Source organism: Pinus tabuliformis, chromosome X (assembly GCF_031772625.1).
Source record: "Pinus tabuliformis cultivar Carrire ecotype Pingquan chromosome X, CPIR1, whole genome shotgun sequence".
Classification (NCBI taxonomy): Eukaryota; Viridiplantae; Streptophyta; class Pinopsida; order Pinales; family Pinaceae; genus Pinus; species Pinus tabuliformis.
The window spans coordinates 1,439,112,027-1,439,128,739 of record NC_142308.1 but is presented as its reverse complement, the minus strand read 5'-3'; positions in this window follow the sequence as shown (position 1 = coordinate 1,439,128,739).

Genomic DNA, 16,713 nt, shown 5'->3' with positions numbered 1-16,713 from the left:
AATACTTGCCAGATGCTCCTGGGTCTAAGGTTAACATAGCCAAGTCGAAGCTAGGTCCCCATGCGGATGGTATCGTTGGGTCGGTAGACACAAATGCGGTGAACTTGTTGAACCAATTACAACAGTTGTCTTTACAAAATGCTTCTAACAACCAAGTCACATCGTCTAACCCTCCGGCTTCCCAAACCTCTTTGATTAATGCCATCCAATCTGATAACCTCAAAGGAAATCAAAATTCCAATGGGAAAAAGAAAGGATGAGGTAAGAAAAAGAACCAGGATGGGAAGGCTGACGCAAATAAATCCGACAATAATTTTGGTGGTGGTAGAAATGAGTCTAGAAAGAAAGTCAAGTTTCCATGCAAGTTGTGCAGTGGAGACCACTTAACTCACCTCTGCCCCAAGATTGAAGACGCTCAGCGCTTTTTAGGGCAGCAAGGGATTCCTAGTTCTCAGGCTCTGTTAACCAACCCTTTTCCCCAAGGGCAGCAACTTCTTGCTGGCGTGAGTTCAAACCCTGGAATCTCCGTAGGGGGCAACCAGGAAGGGGAAAAATCATCAAATGTTTTCATGATGGGTTCTAACGTCCATGTGGCTACTCAGTCACGTGATTACAGTGAAGCTGAAACTTCCAAGGACAAGACTACTCCTGGAAATATCGACCTTCATATTGAGTGACCGCCTATCGAGACTATACCGCGGATACCAAAAGGTTCCGCTAAACGCATGACTATTAATCCTAATGCTAGGGCTGCCCAAAATTACTCCATTGTTGAGGATTTGGCTCAGGGTCCGTGCGCCATGTCTGCTTTAGAGGTTCTCCAGTCGTGTCCAGCTCAACGAAGTGCTTTACTTTTCGCGATTGGGGCAGTCGATCGAACTAACTCTTTAGTGCTCACTTTTGACATGTTAAATGTCAAAAAGCGACTCCCTCATCATATGGATTTCCAAATAAAGTCTACATACTGTAAAATTGACATTTTCCGTACCGTTATTGATGAAGGAGCTTCCATGTGCATCATGTCAATGTCATGCTGGAAGGCTATTGGATCGTCTTTGGTTGTTCCTTCACCTACCATCTTGACTGCATTTGATGGTCATTCTCATAAGTCGCATGGGATTATCCCGGCCTTTCCTATATGTGTTGGGGGGAAGGTCGTTAATATTGAAGTAGAAGTCATAGATGCTAACCTAGACTACAATCTCCTCTTAGGAAGGAACTGGGTATACGAAATGGATGCCAATGTTTCGACTCTGTTTCATGTCATTTGCTTTCCTCATGAGGGGAAAATCATTAAGGTTGATCAATTGGATTATTGTCCAGTTGATCCTCACGTAATCTTTGACTTTATTGTTCCTTTAGTGGATAACCCTCGTCCACCTACTGAGAATTTAGGAGTGGGGATGTATTCCTCATTGATGGGTACTTTTGATCTTCCCTCTCCTATAGCTAGAATCACTGTCGTTTCATCATCTAAGGAGTCTCCTCGAGAAGAGTTCTTCCGAACTCGTTATTTTTCAGACCCTTGGACCTTGCCTTCACCTACGACCACATTAGTTGAAGGACAAGTAAATGGAATGGAATTCCCTATATCTGCAATTGAGCTTAGATATCAGTCTATCGTCAACTCTGCAGATGACCACTCTACTCCTTTTTCGGAAGAGGATTTAGATGGTGATGTGGCCCCGGCCTAGAGCCTTGATTCTACCTCTGCCTTGGACTGCTTAGATTCAGTTTTACCTTCTGAAGAAGCAATCCTCGAAGTAATGATGGGTATAGATCGACCTTGGGAAGACTTACACCATCATTTGTACTTTCTTCCTCCATTGCAAGAAGTAGAATCTAGATTCTCCGAGCTCTTTACTAGTGATGTTTGTACGGTGTCAAATCCTTTGGCTCCAGCACATGTTTGCGCTGAAGGTAATATGTCGGTGATTTCAAAAACAATACCTATAAACATCTCTAGGGACCCTAACATGATCGAGAATCTCTTCATCGGAATTGAATGTTCCCCTGAAGAAATTAAAATTTACACCAACCTTTTCAAGGAATTTCGAGATGTATTTGCTCGGTCTTATGAAGAAATGTCTGGCAATGATCCTTCTATAGTTCAACATGAGATCAAGACATATGAAAATGCCAAACTAATCCGTCAAAGGCTTCGACCGGTTAACCCTAGGAAAGTAGCAGCTATCAAAGTTGAAGTTGAGAACCTACTAAAGGCAGGCTTTATATACCCTATTCCACTTACTGATTGGGTTTCTAATCCAGTCCCTGTGGATAAAAAGAAAGGAACAATCTGAGTATGCATCGATTTTAGGGACCTAGACAAGGCTTGTCTAAAAGATAATTACCCCACGCCATTCATCGATCAGATTATCAACGAGTGTGTGGGTAATGAGATTTTTTCCTTCATGGACGGTTTTTCTAGTTATAATCAAATTTCTATCCATCCTAAAGATCAACATGAGACAACCTTTATATGTCCCTGGGGTACCTTTGCATATAGAAAGATGCCTTTTGGTCTTAAAAATGTTGGAGCCACTTTTCAGCGGGCCATTTCATATGCTTTCCTCAACATCAAACATATCATCGAAGCATACTTGGACGATCTCGCTGCTCGTTCTCGAAAGAGAACTGATCACCCTAGTCATCTTCGAATGGTTTTTGAGCGATGTCATTTTTATAAAATCCAGTTGAATCCCAACAAGTGTGTTTTCGTGGTTACGTCCGGTTGATTTTTGGAGTTCATTGTGTCAAATGAAGGGATTCGGGTTGATCCCTTCAAGGTTGAGGCAATAGTTTAGTTGCCTCCCCGGTCCTCAATTCGACAACTTCAAAGTCTTCAAGGGAAGGCTAATTTCTTAAGATGGTTTATATCGAACTATGCCGAGATCACTAAAGGTTTCATGTGTTTGCTATGGAGAGGAGTTCCATTTGTGTGAGACGACTTTGCGCAGTGATCGTTCAATGCTTTGAAAAAGGCACTAGTCTTTGCCCCGCTTTTTAGTCCACAGGATTATGGTAGGGACTTCCTTTTATATCTCACTATAGCAGAATCAACCATTGGTATGGTTCTCGTTCAGGAGGACGATGCTCTCACCGAGCATGTGATTTATTATTTGAGCCAAGGCTTAATAGGTCCTGAACTTCGCTATTCTCCGGTTGAGAAGTTGGCTTTGGCAGCTGTCCATGCTATCCAACGGCTCCGTCATTATATCCTGCTATGCAAAACTTTTGTCTTGGCAGAGGTCAATCCATTTCAATTTGTCCTTAGTAGGCGAGTGATTGGGGGCAAATATAATCGATGGATAGTCATTTTGCAAGAAGTTGATCTCGAGTTCTTGTCTGCCAAGTCTAAGAAATCGATGGTTTTTGCTGAGCTAATTTCTGAGCTGCCTTGTGGAGAGAATACTGTTTATGAGGAAAGTTTTCCCAATGAACATTTATTCCTCATCTCTTCACTCGACCCTTGGTATGGAGATATCATTGTCTATCTCCAGACTTCAAAGTTTCCCTCTACTTTCTCCAAGGATGAACGTCGAAAATTACGTCACCTAGCTAAAAACTATGTTATCATTGGTGACAAATTATACCGTCAAGGAGTTGATTCAATCCTTTGGCACTGTTTAACCTTAGACGAAGCAGAGTCAGTGCTAAATGACTGCCATAGTGGAGCTTCTGGTGGTAATCTATCAGGGCTTGATACATCCCAGCGCATCTTGCGTGTCGGCTATTTTTGGCCTTCACTCTTTAAAGACTGTGTTGAAGTGGTCAAATGCTGTCACCCCTGTCAAATTTATACTCAGAAGATGCATGCACATCTAGCTCCTCTTTTTCCCGTTGTCAACGTCGGTCCCTTTACTAAGTGGGGTATTGATTTTACAACTTGTAATTTGCCTTCAGCGGCGAATCACAAGTACATTATCATGGCTGTATACTACTTTACGAAGTGGGCCGAGGCCATGCCCACTTATAAAAATGATAGTGACACGGCAATGTTGTTACTTTTTAATCAGATTATCTCAAGATTCAGTATCCCACGAGAGATTGTCACTGATCATGGCACTCATTTCCAGAATCAACTGATGTCTGAATTAGCTCTCAGATTGGGTTTCTGACAGGAGCATTCATCTCCTTATTATCCTCAGGCCAATGGACAATTCAAGGCAATCAATGAAACTCTAAAGACTATCCTCCAACGGAAAATCGACAAAAATCGGTCCAATTGGAATTTTATGTTGTATCCGGCTCTTTGGGCATACCGGACCTCCGTAAAGACTACTACTAGTTTTACAGCTTTTCAGTTGGTTTATGGGATGGAATCTATCTTTCTGGTCAAATGTGAAATTCCATCTCTTAAGTTAGCTATTAAGCTCCTTCTAGAGACTTCAAGTCTCGAAGACTGCCTCCATCACTTGGAACATCTCGATGATCAGCGTCGAGATGCCGCCACGATGAATGAGGCTCATAAGAAAAGGGTTAAAACGCAGTATGATAATGCTGTCCGTCCTCAAGTCTTTCTGAAGGTGACCTTGTCTTGGTCATGACCAAGATAAAGACACCTTGGGGCAGGCAAGTTTAAGCCTATGTGGTACGGTCCTTTCATTATTAAACGAGTTTTAGAAAAAGGGTCGTATGAGTTAATCGATTTTGAGGGAAACAAGCTGGTAGAGACCCGAAACGGGATCTACCTAAATAAGTACCTTGCTTAAGTAGGAATTAGGCAATGGCTTCTTTGTACATTATGTATATTTGTACATATATCATCGAGAGTCTTTTTATATCAACACTCTTTGGTCTGCTGTGACAGGTGTTGATGGATGACTTGGTCCATTTTGGGTTCGCCGATGGTGCTAGTTCGCACACTCGGAATCTTGCTTTCGCAGCTTAGGTACTCTATTATCCAACTAGTCAGTTGATGGTATCAAGGGGAGTATGCATTGGTCCTGCTTCAAACAATATGGCTGAGTATACTGCCATTATTAATTTACTATCCGAGGCAATTTCTCACGAGATCGACTCGTTGGTAGTTTATCTTGGTTCTCAATTGATAGTGTCACAATTAAATAACATTTATCGTGTAAGGGATCCATGTTTATATCGCCAGTATTTAAGGGTGAGGTTGTTGCAAAGATCATTTACTTATATTAATTATTTGCACATTCCAAGATCTCATAATTGGTTAGCTCATTCTATCGCTAATCAAGCATTAGACTAGCACATCAATCATTCATCACAATAAAAGCAAGCATCAAAAAGCCGGACTGTATATATCTATATATATATATATATATATATATATATATCTATATATATATATATATATATATATATATATATATATATATATATATATATATATATATATATCATAAAGCGTCTTGAGTGAACATATGTTTGTCCAAAAATATACAAAATTGGGAGTCAAATGCCCATAATCATGTCCGACATATCTAATGCCTCGGCTCAGGATGAGTGGCTAAGTAGGTAACTATTTCATTGGCCGCACACCGAAAAGTGAGAACCTAGTCATGTGGCATGCCAACCACATGACGCTGCATATCCTCTGAAGGTCCTCTACGGTAGCCATCGGTACTCGGTGACTCAATCTCACCAAGTGTCACTGGACGTTATGTAGAAGTCGTTCTATACTAGCAGCCACCTCTTCGGCTCCTCGGCCGCGCCATCCATGCCGCGGGAACCCATCTGGTCGTACTGGCCCAATATCTGGAACATGATCATCATATTAGTCATTTGAATCCCATCAAAAATATTTTTCAAAATTCATCATTATATTTGAAAAATCAAAAAAATTCATAAAATCAAAAAATACATACCAATGTCACCCCATGCTGCGGTCGGTGGTAATGCTAGATCAATATCTCCTTGGAAATCCAACCCAACATAGGGGTAGTCATCTATGGCGATGATCTGCTAATCCCACCAGGTAAATAAGTCATCATCAAATGCAGTCCGTGGGACCTCCCCACCCCCTAGACGTTTCATCAGGTCAGCCCACTGGCCCATGCGTGGATCCCGTGGGGTGCTGATGGAAACTGCTACCCTAGGGCGGAGTGCTGGGACGCTCTCAAAAAAGAAATAACACAGAATAGTCCCATATCCAATGTTTTTGGTCTATCCCCCCTTGATAGAAGTGAGTTGGCTCTTCATATTGGCCAAAAGAGGAGTACACTAGTCAAATACAGTGGTGAGACAGTCAACTACCACGCTCATGGTTAGCCGTGATGCCCGATGCAGAGAGGCTGATCCGTTTACTCGAGCTATGCTGAACAGGATTATCCTCAGTGATAAACTGGACACATGTGTGATGGAAATCTGACTCCCAACCTTCTTGGGATGTCCCGGGAAATATATCTGTACGTAGTCCTCGATCGAGAGATTGCTCCGTGTCCTTCCCCGGGAATGTACTACCTCTCCCCTTCGAGAAAGGCCCATGATGAAATAGATATCTTCCACTTCTATCCTGAGTGGCATCTGGTCAATCATAAAGGCATCCTCCGCGATATCCCAATAATCAATGAGCATCTCAAGCAGACGTGTGTTTGCTTTCATATTCGGAAGTTTGAAGAATTTAAGCAAACCACATCCCCGTAGGGCATCCAAAGCATCAAGATCGTTCATGACTTCATTATCCACTGCGGCATGCTCTCTTTCTTGCCAGGTGACCAGCATCCTGAGGAAAAAATGATTTTCAACCGTTAGTTTTTTGTTTAAAAATGTTCGCGGCGTATACACGGGTCCCTGTGCACATAGTCGCGTATAGGGACCACGTGAACGTGGGTTTCATATTACCAACCCGCGTATACGTCACAGTGAAATTTTTGGAAAAAGATTCAACGGTAAAACATTAATTAAAAATCTTAAAACTAGTCACAATCAATTGCAAGACAAGTATAAGAGTTACTTGGAGGTTTTTGAAGAATATGAACGGTTGAATTTGGCGTATGGGAAGTTTGCTCCTTTTGCTCCAATTCATTGCTCTCAAACTCAAATGGTGAAATTGGTGAGTCCAAAATCTCTTTTATAGGTTTTGAAAATGCAAAAATTTTTCAAAATTTTATTTTGTTTGGCCTCATGTGAATTTTAACTTTGGAGCTTGGAATGTCGAGAATGGTTTGATTTTCAGGACATTTTGGACGTTTTCTCAACAGTTTCGAGACGGTTCCATGACTGCTGACCCGTTATGGCAGGTATCATTTTCTCACTGGCATATAGGTTAGGGATACCATTTTTCTGTTGCATTATGCATATTGTTAGCACCTAAATCTTCCTCAGGCTGAAGGAAGGCAAAAATTAGGGTAACCACAAACCACGCTCAGTCTGGTAGCTAGCCCTACCAGAGCAGGAGAGGGATCTCTCGGAGTCATGCTCAGTGAATAGATAATCGTAAACGGTCTGAGATGACTTACAATGAACTATTTACCTTAGGCTAGTAAGTGAATAGGGATTCTGGAAACGATTTTATGAATGACCGAGCTTCTGGGATGTTTATGGGACTGGCGCTTAGCAAAGAACAGAGAATTTAATACAAAGGCACAGATTATTCCTTGAGGCAAGGTAGGCAGAAAATGTAATGATTTAGTTTGAGGTACTGCAACATGAATAGATTGCTGAAGAAAGTGAAAAGGGCATAGTGACATGAATCCTTTTCAACAGAAGAATAACACAGAACATGAAATTTTCCCATAGGAAGAGTAATAAAATTGAATTCTACCTAATCTCACTCAGAAAATTTCACTGGAAATGAACATGAATTGAATTATGAAACGTAACGAAATACATATGAAAAAATAAGAGACACATTTGCTACACTCACAACCACAAGAATCTCATAAAACATAGCCGCTGCCTTTCATTAATTCTCTGTCAAAATACACAGTGAAGAAACTAAGTTTCTTTCCCACAGTCTCCCAGAAGATACCAGCAAAAAAACCCTTTGAAAATAACTTGCATACAATATACAGAATGTGTGAGGAAGAGATATAATGCCCAGGGGTTGGAAAGTTACTCGAATCATTACAAAATGGAGATGGAGAGCCAACCATCAGCTACAGGTGTAGTGCTGCAAACATGACATTTGGCTTTGGGGTGATCATTTGCCTTCCTTCGCCACTTGGATATAAGCCAATCTGGAGACAAAACTCTTTAAATTCTACCTTTGATGCCAAAAAATCGAATTGTAGATGAGCGGACCCACTTGGAGAAGTCGCGAACCGAAATTTCGCGAAATGGAAGCAAATTGGCAATTTTTTCCTCTGTGCGCCGCGCCATTTTTTCTGTGCATCATGCTACTTTGGGACCTATTTTGGGGCACTTGCAGGTTTCCAAAATGTGCCCAAGTGGGCTTTCTAGAAAGAATGTGTTGTCTACTTTCTAACTGAACTGGAATTGTCAAATTTGGTTCTCATTTGCCCTTCCAAATCTCCATTCTCCCAAGACTGCTTTCTGTGTGTCAAAAAAGTGGCAGAGAGGCCACTTTTGGGTGTTTTTTGACCTTTAGGAGACCCAGATCTTGCGCAAATCTCTTGCCCGGACACCAGTAGTCGTAATTTTCAATGTTAAGCCAAATCTGCAAGCCATTTCTCAATTGGACCCTAGAATTTTAGCATTGCGCCAATGGCGCAGCGCACAGGGAGAAAATCCCTTTTTTTTACCCAAAAATTTGCCAAATGACCAAAATGCTAGAGGATCTCTATGGGGTGCTATGATGGGCCAAGGAAGCCTCAGCCAAGATTCGAATCTGATCTTGCTCTTTTGCCCATTTTTCCCTTTTTGTATCTTTCCTCAATTTTTCTTTCAAGTTCCTTATCCGGGACTGTGCACTCATGTTTCGCACCCTCTAGCGGAAGGCCATATGTCTCAATAGAGCAGGGTCCTAGTCAACTTTGTCCAATAGCCTTTCCAAATGCATGTTGACCCTCTCAAGGTTGGCCTCCCGATCCTCATTGATTGCTTGCTCCAAAGATGTGAGCGCAACCCTTCTTCTTAGAGCAGCTTGGCGATGCTCACGGATGTTCTGCAGCTCCATGATCATCTGTTGGTCCTCAAGCTATTTGTTTCTCCGCTCCAGGTAGTTCATGTTCCATTTGGCCCTCTCCAAGTCAAGGGAAAAGGATTAAATCACTGACTGCTGCTCCTGGATGATTTCTACAAGCTCCTCATTGGTTGGTTCTGCATCTGTCTCATCATCCTGGAGGAGAACAAACTCAATCTCTCGCTCACCTGATGGCCCTTCCTCCTGCACTGGCTCCTTACCATTACCCTGCTCCTGTGATGCTGATGTCGAAAGCAAGGCCCCTTCCATCCCAGGTGGAGATAACACTCGCCTTGTTATTGCAAATAAGGGTCTATTGCCTTTCTGATAGGTGATGTATACTGGCATAGTGGCAGCCTCATGTCGCTCATACTGATGAGATGGGCCCCCTACCTCATGCTTTGCCTCTGAAACCACCTGTGGAGCACTGAAGAAGTCACAGGAGATGAAGTCCTCCCAAGCAATACCCTGCAATCCCAACTGTTGATCCACCAAAATCCGGATAAGGGAAAAGTGATACACACTGTTGAGTTGCTGTCGAGGGGTCTTGTGCTGCATCAAATTTCTCATCCTCTCTATGTTCCTGCAGATGCAAAATGGGAGGTTCATCATCTGCACCCTGGTAAAGTGCATGAGCAACCTGATGTGATAGGCATAAAGGCGAGAAAACCTCCCCTCGCAACTGAAGTACTTCATGATCAATTTCATGAGCGGGGCATACTCATCTTTCAGAAATCTGAATGGAAAAACTCTCGTGAGGTGGCTCAAACAGCTGTCTTTGATGTAAGGCTCATAATGATGCCTCTCTATCTTCTTTTTCTTATGCCACTGCTCTCTAATGTTTGGTATGCCTGTTGCCACTGATATGGTCTCGGGTGTCAATGTGAAAGTGACCCCACCCAAGATAGACTGTCCTCCATGTAGGTCAAGTGCAAAAAGTCTGGCCAACTCATGATGAACTCTGACAAAATTCGAAACATGCTAAGTGTTGGAAACAAGACATAGCAAGAGGGCATGGCTGCAACTCGGTGAGGGTGTTTGGTTTGTCTCCAAGATGTCTACCACTCCGGTGATGTATCCTTTGGGCCCTTTGTCCCGAAGCTGTGTCACTCTGGGTCTCCTCCTCATACTCTGATGAAACTTTGGATGCCATTACTGTTGTTTGTACCCTAATTTTTATGTTGCCCTTGAATTCCAATGACGATGATAGCTGCTCTGAAAATCTGCCGCCAAGGGGACAATAAAACAGGGAGTACTAGGAGGGGAATGATGAAATAGGAATATGTGTTTAAAAGGAGAGATTTATCAGGGATTTGGGAGTAGTTTGGGTATAGGGTTGATGGGGTAGGGTTTGAAACATATTGGCAGCCTTGTCACTGTAGCATAAACCCTAGGATCATGATTTCTTTGTTTCTCTTTTGTTGGCTTTATAAAAATGTTTGCACTTGATTTATACCCCTACCACCATGCTATCCCTTTCAATTTTTGATGCAAGAACAGAGGTAGGTGGCCTACCTTTCAAATTTGGTGAGCATCCAAAAATTTTTAGGCAGATTGGATAGTTTCTGGGCTTTATATCTCTGTGCGCCACGCGCATTGCCCAGTGCGCTGCGCGCCGGGTATGCGTCGTGCCAGTGTTGTATTTACACAGTGGACTGGCCCTGTGTGCGCCACACACAATAAGTGCATTGCGCTCCTTGGTGTGTGCGTCGTGCGCTATGAAAACACCCAAATTTCTTCCTAATTGTTTGACTCTTTAACCCTTTGACCATGCACCCCTCTTCCACAGCTTTTCTTGCCCAATAAGTTGGTCCTATGGTGATTTTGCATTAACCAAATAGTGGAGGAATAGGGAGAGGGTTTGGTAGTGACTTAGGGCAGGGGTTTAGGAAAAATGACAAGGAAGGATGGGAAAAAATGATAGGTGAGGGGAATAGGTGAGTGGGGTGAAACCTTGGCAATATCAACACAAATTTACAACCCCAGCCCTTCGTTTTCTTGGTGATTTTTTCATGGTTGACATTATGCATTTTGTGTGACATCTCAAACCTCTTCACAAACACCATATCCTTGACAAAATTTGATGAGCAGGTGATGTCATAAGGCTTACCTCTCAATTTCATAGCCTTCACCAAAGTTTGAAGTGGTTTGGTAGTGTTTCCTGGCCGCTGGACTGTGTGCGTCGTGCGCAATTCCTAGTGTGCCGCGCGCTTTGTATGTGCCGCACCTATGCAATCTTTCAATGACGAGTTGGCTGCATGTTCGCCGCGCTCGGTCAATGCGCCGCGCTGCTTGGTGTGTGCACAACGCGCTCTACAACCTGCTCCCACTCACTCAAACTCTCCAATCTCACCTTCACGCCTTTGAAATGCATTCTCCAAGTCTTGCAAGAGCACAATGCCTTTGATTTGGGTCAAAACATGTATTTATAGCCTTGGAGGAGATGGGTTTGATTTTTGCCTCTTTGAAAACCCATTTTCTAATGTTGTGTGTTACACTTTTTCATTGACCTTTAAAACACACTGATTTTCACTTTCCCGTTGACATTTTGGCTCAAATGATGAAATTTTCGGCACCTCTTTGCAGGGACTGTATGACAGAGCATTTGGCCATGTGAATCATAACTGCATCTGAAAAGTCAACTGGTGATTTTTGGAAAATTTTTGTCATAAATGACCTTGTTTGACTTTTATTCAAAATAGAGTTTTGAAGAAGAGTCGATGTCTATCCACGTGACGATGAAGCTCTCTGAACCATAGTTGTATAAGTGCCTCCTCTGGCCTGCATGGCTCATTATGGACATGTTTTCAAGGACCAAATTGATGAATTCCTAGACCCAAACATAAAAAAGACTTTGTCTTGTAAAGGATCAGACCTTTACTGTCATGAACATTCGGTGATTATGGACAAAGACCTGAGCGAGCAGGAGCTAGACATGAGGGAAAATGATTAGCATGACTTTCTCCGTCAGATCATGGCATGCCCCTAGCGAAATGTCGCTGAGTGAATGGAGCGGGACACCTAAAATTGAAATGCACAAAGAGTTTTGATCTTTGACGGAGGGCTGACCAGACCGACTCTAACATTGGCTCCAGTGGGGGATGGTAGCTCCTTGGAGGTGCCAAGAACATCAGATCTCTGGAAGAGCTGGACAGTGCCTTTTTTTCCATTGGGCTATGGAGTCATCATTTCGATAAACAACACAGGACTCTGACTTATTTATGAAACTGAAATGACCAAGAAATTGGCTCTACTTGACATTGAAATAACTCAAAAACTAACTTTACAAACTGAAACCAAACTAAAATAAAAATGGTATTTACAATGACAATGGAAGCGGCGTTAATAGATCAACAGTGACACCGCTTGAGTAGTCGACCATTGATTAGCCCTCCAGGACAATCTTCCCCGTTCATTTCCTTCAGAATAAAGGCATTCTGACCCCTGTATGCTGCAATTTTGAAAGGACCTTTCCAAAGATTTTCGAACTTTCCGTGCTTTCCTTTCTCTTCATTCCTTGCATCCCACTTCAGCACCACATCATCCAACTGAAATTTATCTGCTTTTGCTTTTCTGTCATATATTTTCTTTATCTTCTCCTGCAACTTGGATGTGTTCTTGAAAACTTCTTCTCTTGTTTGCTACAAGTGGACCATTTGATTCAGCCTTCTCTGCATGGGATGTTCTTCACTGCCAGCCTCCTGAAGAAGTCTGACCACCGGGGTAGCAAGAGAGGCGGGGAATACTGTGTCTACTCCATAAGCAAGCTCAAATGGTGACATACCAATAGACTTTTTCTGACTGATCCGATCTGCCCAAAGCGCATGGAAGAACCTCTTCTTCCAGCTCTTTTTATTTATTTCCAGCAGCTGCTTGATGATTTTGACCAATGAATTATTCAAAGATTCCGCCAATCCATTGCCTTGCGGATGATAGGCAGTTGAATGACCCAAAATTATGTGATATTTATGACAAAATTCTACCATCCTTTTCGATTTGAACGTTGTTGCATTATCAGTGATTAATTTGTTTGGACAACCAAAGTGAGACAAGATGTTATTTTCGAGAAACGAAATGATTACTGTGTCCGTGTTTTTTCTGGTAAGGGTTGCCTCAATCCATTTTGCTAAATAGTCTGTCGCTGTAAGGATCCATCTATGTTGTCTAGAAGAGGCAAGATGAATTTCCCCAATGAAATCCAACCCCCACTGCTGGGAGGGAGTGCTCACTTCAATAGGCTTCAGTGGAAAAGGCTGTAATTTCTATTTTCCTTCAAAGATCTGACATTTATAACAGCGCTTGACCATCTTATGCACATTAGCAAACAAATTAGGCCAGTAGTACCCTGCGCTCAAAATTTTGCTCGCTGTTGACTTCCAAAAAAGATGACCCCCACACTCTCCTCTGTGGAAATCCTCCATGACTTTCTTTGCCTCCTCTTCCACGAAAAAAATTTAACAAAATGCCACTGGGATCTTTCCAATACAGTGCAGAATTCAAAATACAAAACTTGGCGGCCTTCAATTTGAATGTTCTCACTTTGTTTCTAGTCATGCTGGGTGGTGGTGATAGATTTTTTAGCACATATATTATATCTGAATACCATGGGGACAAAGCAAACATTTCGGATACCTGAATTAATGTTCCTTCCTCATTCTCATCAGACATGGCAGCGATCAGATTTATGTCCAAGGCATGCAAGTTTGATTCAGCCATTAGCTTCGCCAACCCCTGTCCTTTGACCAGCTTTGTAGGCTTTATTTCCACATAATATTCCAGCAAGGCTGCAATCCATTTGCCTGTTCTCCCTTCTGGATCGGTCTGCACTAAAACATCCTTTGCAATAGTATTAGGAACATAGGCTAGAATGTGAGAATGTAGGATATATACCTGGAAATCCTTCAATGCCTTCACCAATGCCAGGGCTTGCTTCTCAATGATGTTGTACTTTAAAGCTGCATCCCTTATAGCCTTGCTGAAGAATGCAATGGGTCTTTCATGATCGTCTCTCTTCTGCAAAAATACCGTTGCCATAGTGTGCTCAGAAGCAAATGAAAACAATATGAAATCCTGAGTGTAGTCCGGGTTGACTAGAACTGGAGCTGAATAAAGGGCCAATTTGACCAAGTTGAAAGATTTTACAGCCTCCTCTGTCCATTTCACATGGCTGTCCTTCTTAAGCATGTTGGTCATTTCCCTCAAGTGTTCTGCAAGATTAGGCACAAAGCGACGCAAAAAATTAATTTTACCATTGAATTATTGTATCTCCCTTTTGTTCCTAGGCAGATCGATTTGTTGAATTGCTTGCACACGTGCTGGGTCTATATGAATGCCATCCTTTGAAATGATGTGCCCAAGTAATTTGCCTTCTTCCATGGCGAACAAGCTCTTCTTAGGATGCAGCGATAGACCATACTTCTTGCACTTTTGAAAGACAATTTTCAGGTGATGCATATGCTCTTCATCAGATTTGGAAAATACCGTCAAATAATCCAAGTACACCACCGAAAACACATCCTTCTCATTTGCAAAGGCCATGTCCATTACCCGCTCAAATGTAGCACCTGAATTCTTTAAACCGAAGCGCATTTTGGCATAGTGAAAGGTTCCCCATGGAGTGGTGAATGTTGTCTTGTCTCTATCATCTTCATGGACGGAAATTTTGTTATATCCAGAATAACCATCAAGCACTGACATACGAGATGCCCCCACTACTCGCTGAAGTATATGGTCCATCTTGGACAGTGGATAGTTGTCCTTCAATGAGACCTTATTTAGATTTCTAAAATCAATGCATAGGCAGATCTCACCAGTCTTCTTGCGTACAGGCACTAAGTTAGATATCCAATCTGAAAATCTGATGGGCACAATGATACCTGGCTTGTACAACTTGTTTACCTCCTTTTTGATAGATGGCAGCAACTTTGGATTTATCCTTCTTAGCTTTTGTCTAAATGGTTTTTTATTGGGCTTGATGGGTATTGTGTGCTGAATAATATTTGTATCATAGGTCTTCAAATCAGAATAGTCCCAAGCAAACACGTCTGCAAATGAAGCCATCAAACTAATGTATTTGTCCTTGATCTTTGGCGTTAATGCTTTGGACAATTTTACCAACTTTGGATTGGCAGCTATACTGATGTTGACTTCTTCTACACCCTTCTTTGTTGTCTACAATGTTGGCTTGTGGGCTACATCATCCTCATTAAAACGTTCCTCTAGAGGTATCAAGCCTTTAGGAATGATGTTATTCTTCAGCTGCAATACGTCCATTTGATTGATCTACACTTCATCTGTACCATTCCCTTTGCCTTCATCGTTTTCTACATCAATTGAGGTTTCTTTGAAGTCGCCTTTATTTAGCAGAAAATCCTTAATCTCCTCATCATCTTGAAACACTTGCCAATATCGCTGATTGTCTGGAATGGTTGGATGATGCTTGACATGGATTTCAAATTTATTGTTGGAGTTCATGGGGATCTTCATGTTGCTCACTGCCTTGGCAAGACCATCAGCAATACTATTTTGTATACGAGGCACACATGTCCAGGTGTATTCTGAAAATAACTTCAAGATGTCTAAAACTGCATTACGATAGGCCCGCATCCTAGGATGTTTTGCTTGATACTCACCTCTGACCTATTTTATTACCAACTCAGAGTCGCCATATACCGAAATCCTTTTTGCATCCAGCTTTCTAAGAATCTTCAAGCCAGCAATCAGAGCTTCATACTCAGCTTCATTGTTTGAACACTCAAAGGCTAGCTTGTAAAAGAAAACCCTCACGCTGCTAGGCACTTTTTTAAGGGCAAAGAAAGGACTGCGTACCCAAATTCCAATTCCAACACCATCATTCCCTACTGCTCCATCGAAATCCATGGTCCACAAGTCTTCTTCCTCCTCTTGTAAGTGCTGGAAATCTGTTTGTTGTGCCTTGTCTACTTGCTGTCCATTACTTTTAGCTGATTGCCCAATGTTCTACTGCTTTTCTTGTCTTTCCTTTTTCAAAATTTCTCTGAAATTTTCTGTTATTTCGGGGATGTCCTCTGCTTCTACTATTTGACTATCTATCTCATTTAAACTATCTGAAAACAAAACAAAAGACTCTAAATCTGTATGTACATGGTTGATAGAATGATTTATAGGTTTCTCCTTGCTTGTGATCATATATTTCATTTTTTGTTCCCAATATAACTTCCTCATTTGTCCAAACACTGTGATTGTTGCATAGGAGAAATACAGCTGTAGTGTCCCTTTCAATTTCACTACCCAAGACCTGGAAAGAAGCATGCCAAACCTTGGAGGAATATCTGCTACCACCACATCCATCAATACATTTTTCATAAGAAGCTGATCCAAACTCACAACTAAGTCTTTGATGAGTCCTATACACCTTACTCTGCTGGAATCGAATGAATAAAGATCATGATATTGTCGGGTGATGTCCAGACCAAGCTTGTCCATGATAGCCTTGGGCATGATATTGTGAGAAGCTCCAGAATCGAACATGGCATTGTGTAACACAAAATCATGCAATCTTAAACTGATATAGAAGGGTGGCACATCGCTATAAGGAGACTCACCATTAGATGCTGGTCCAAAAATCATTTTGGTCCAATCATCTTCTACATTTACCATGTCAAACATTGGGTCCA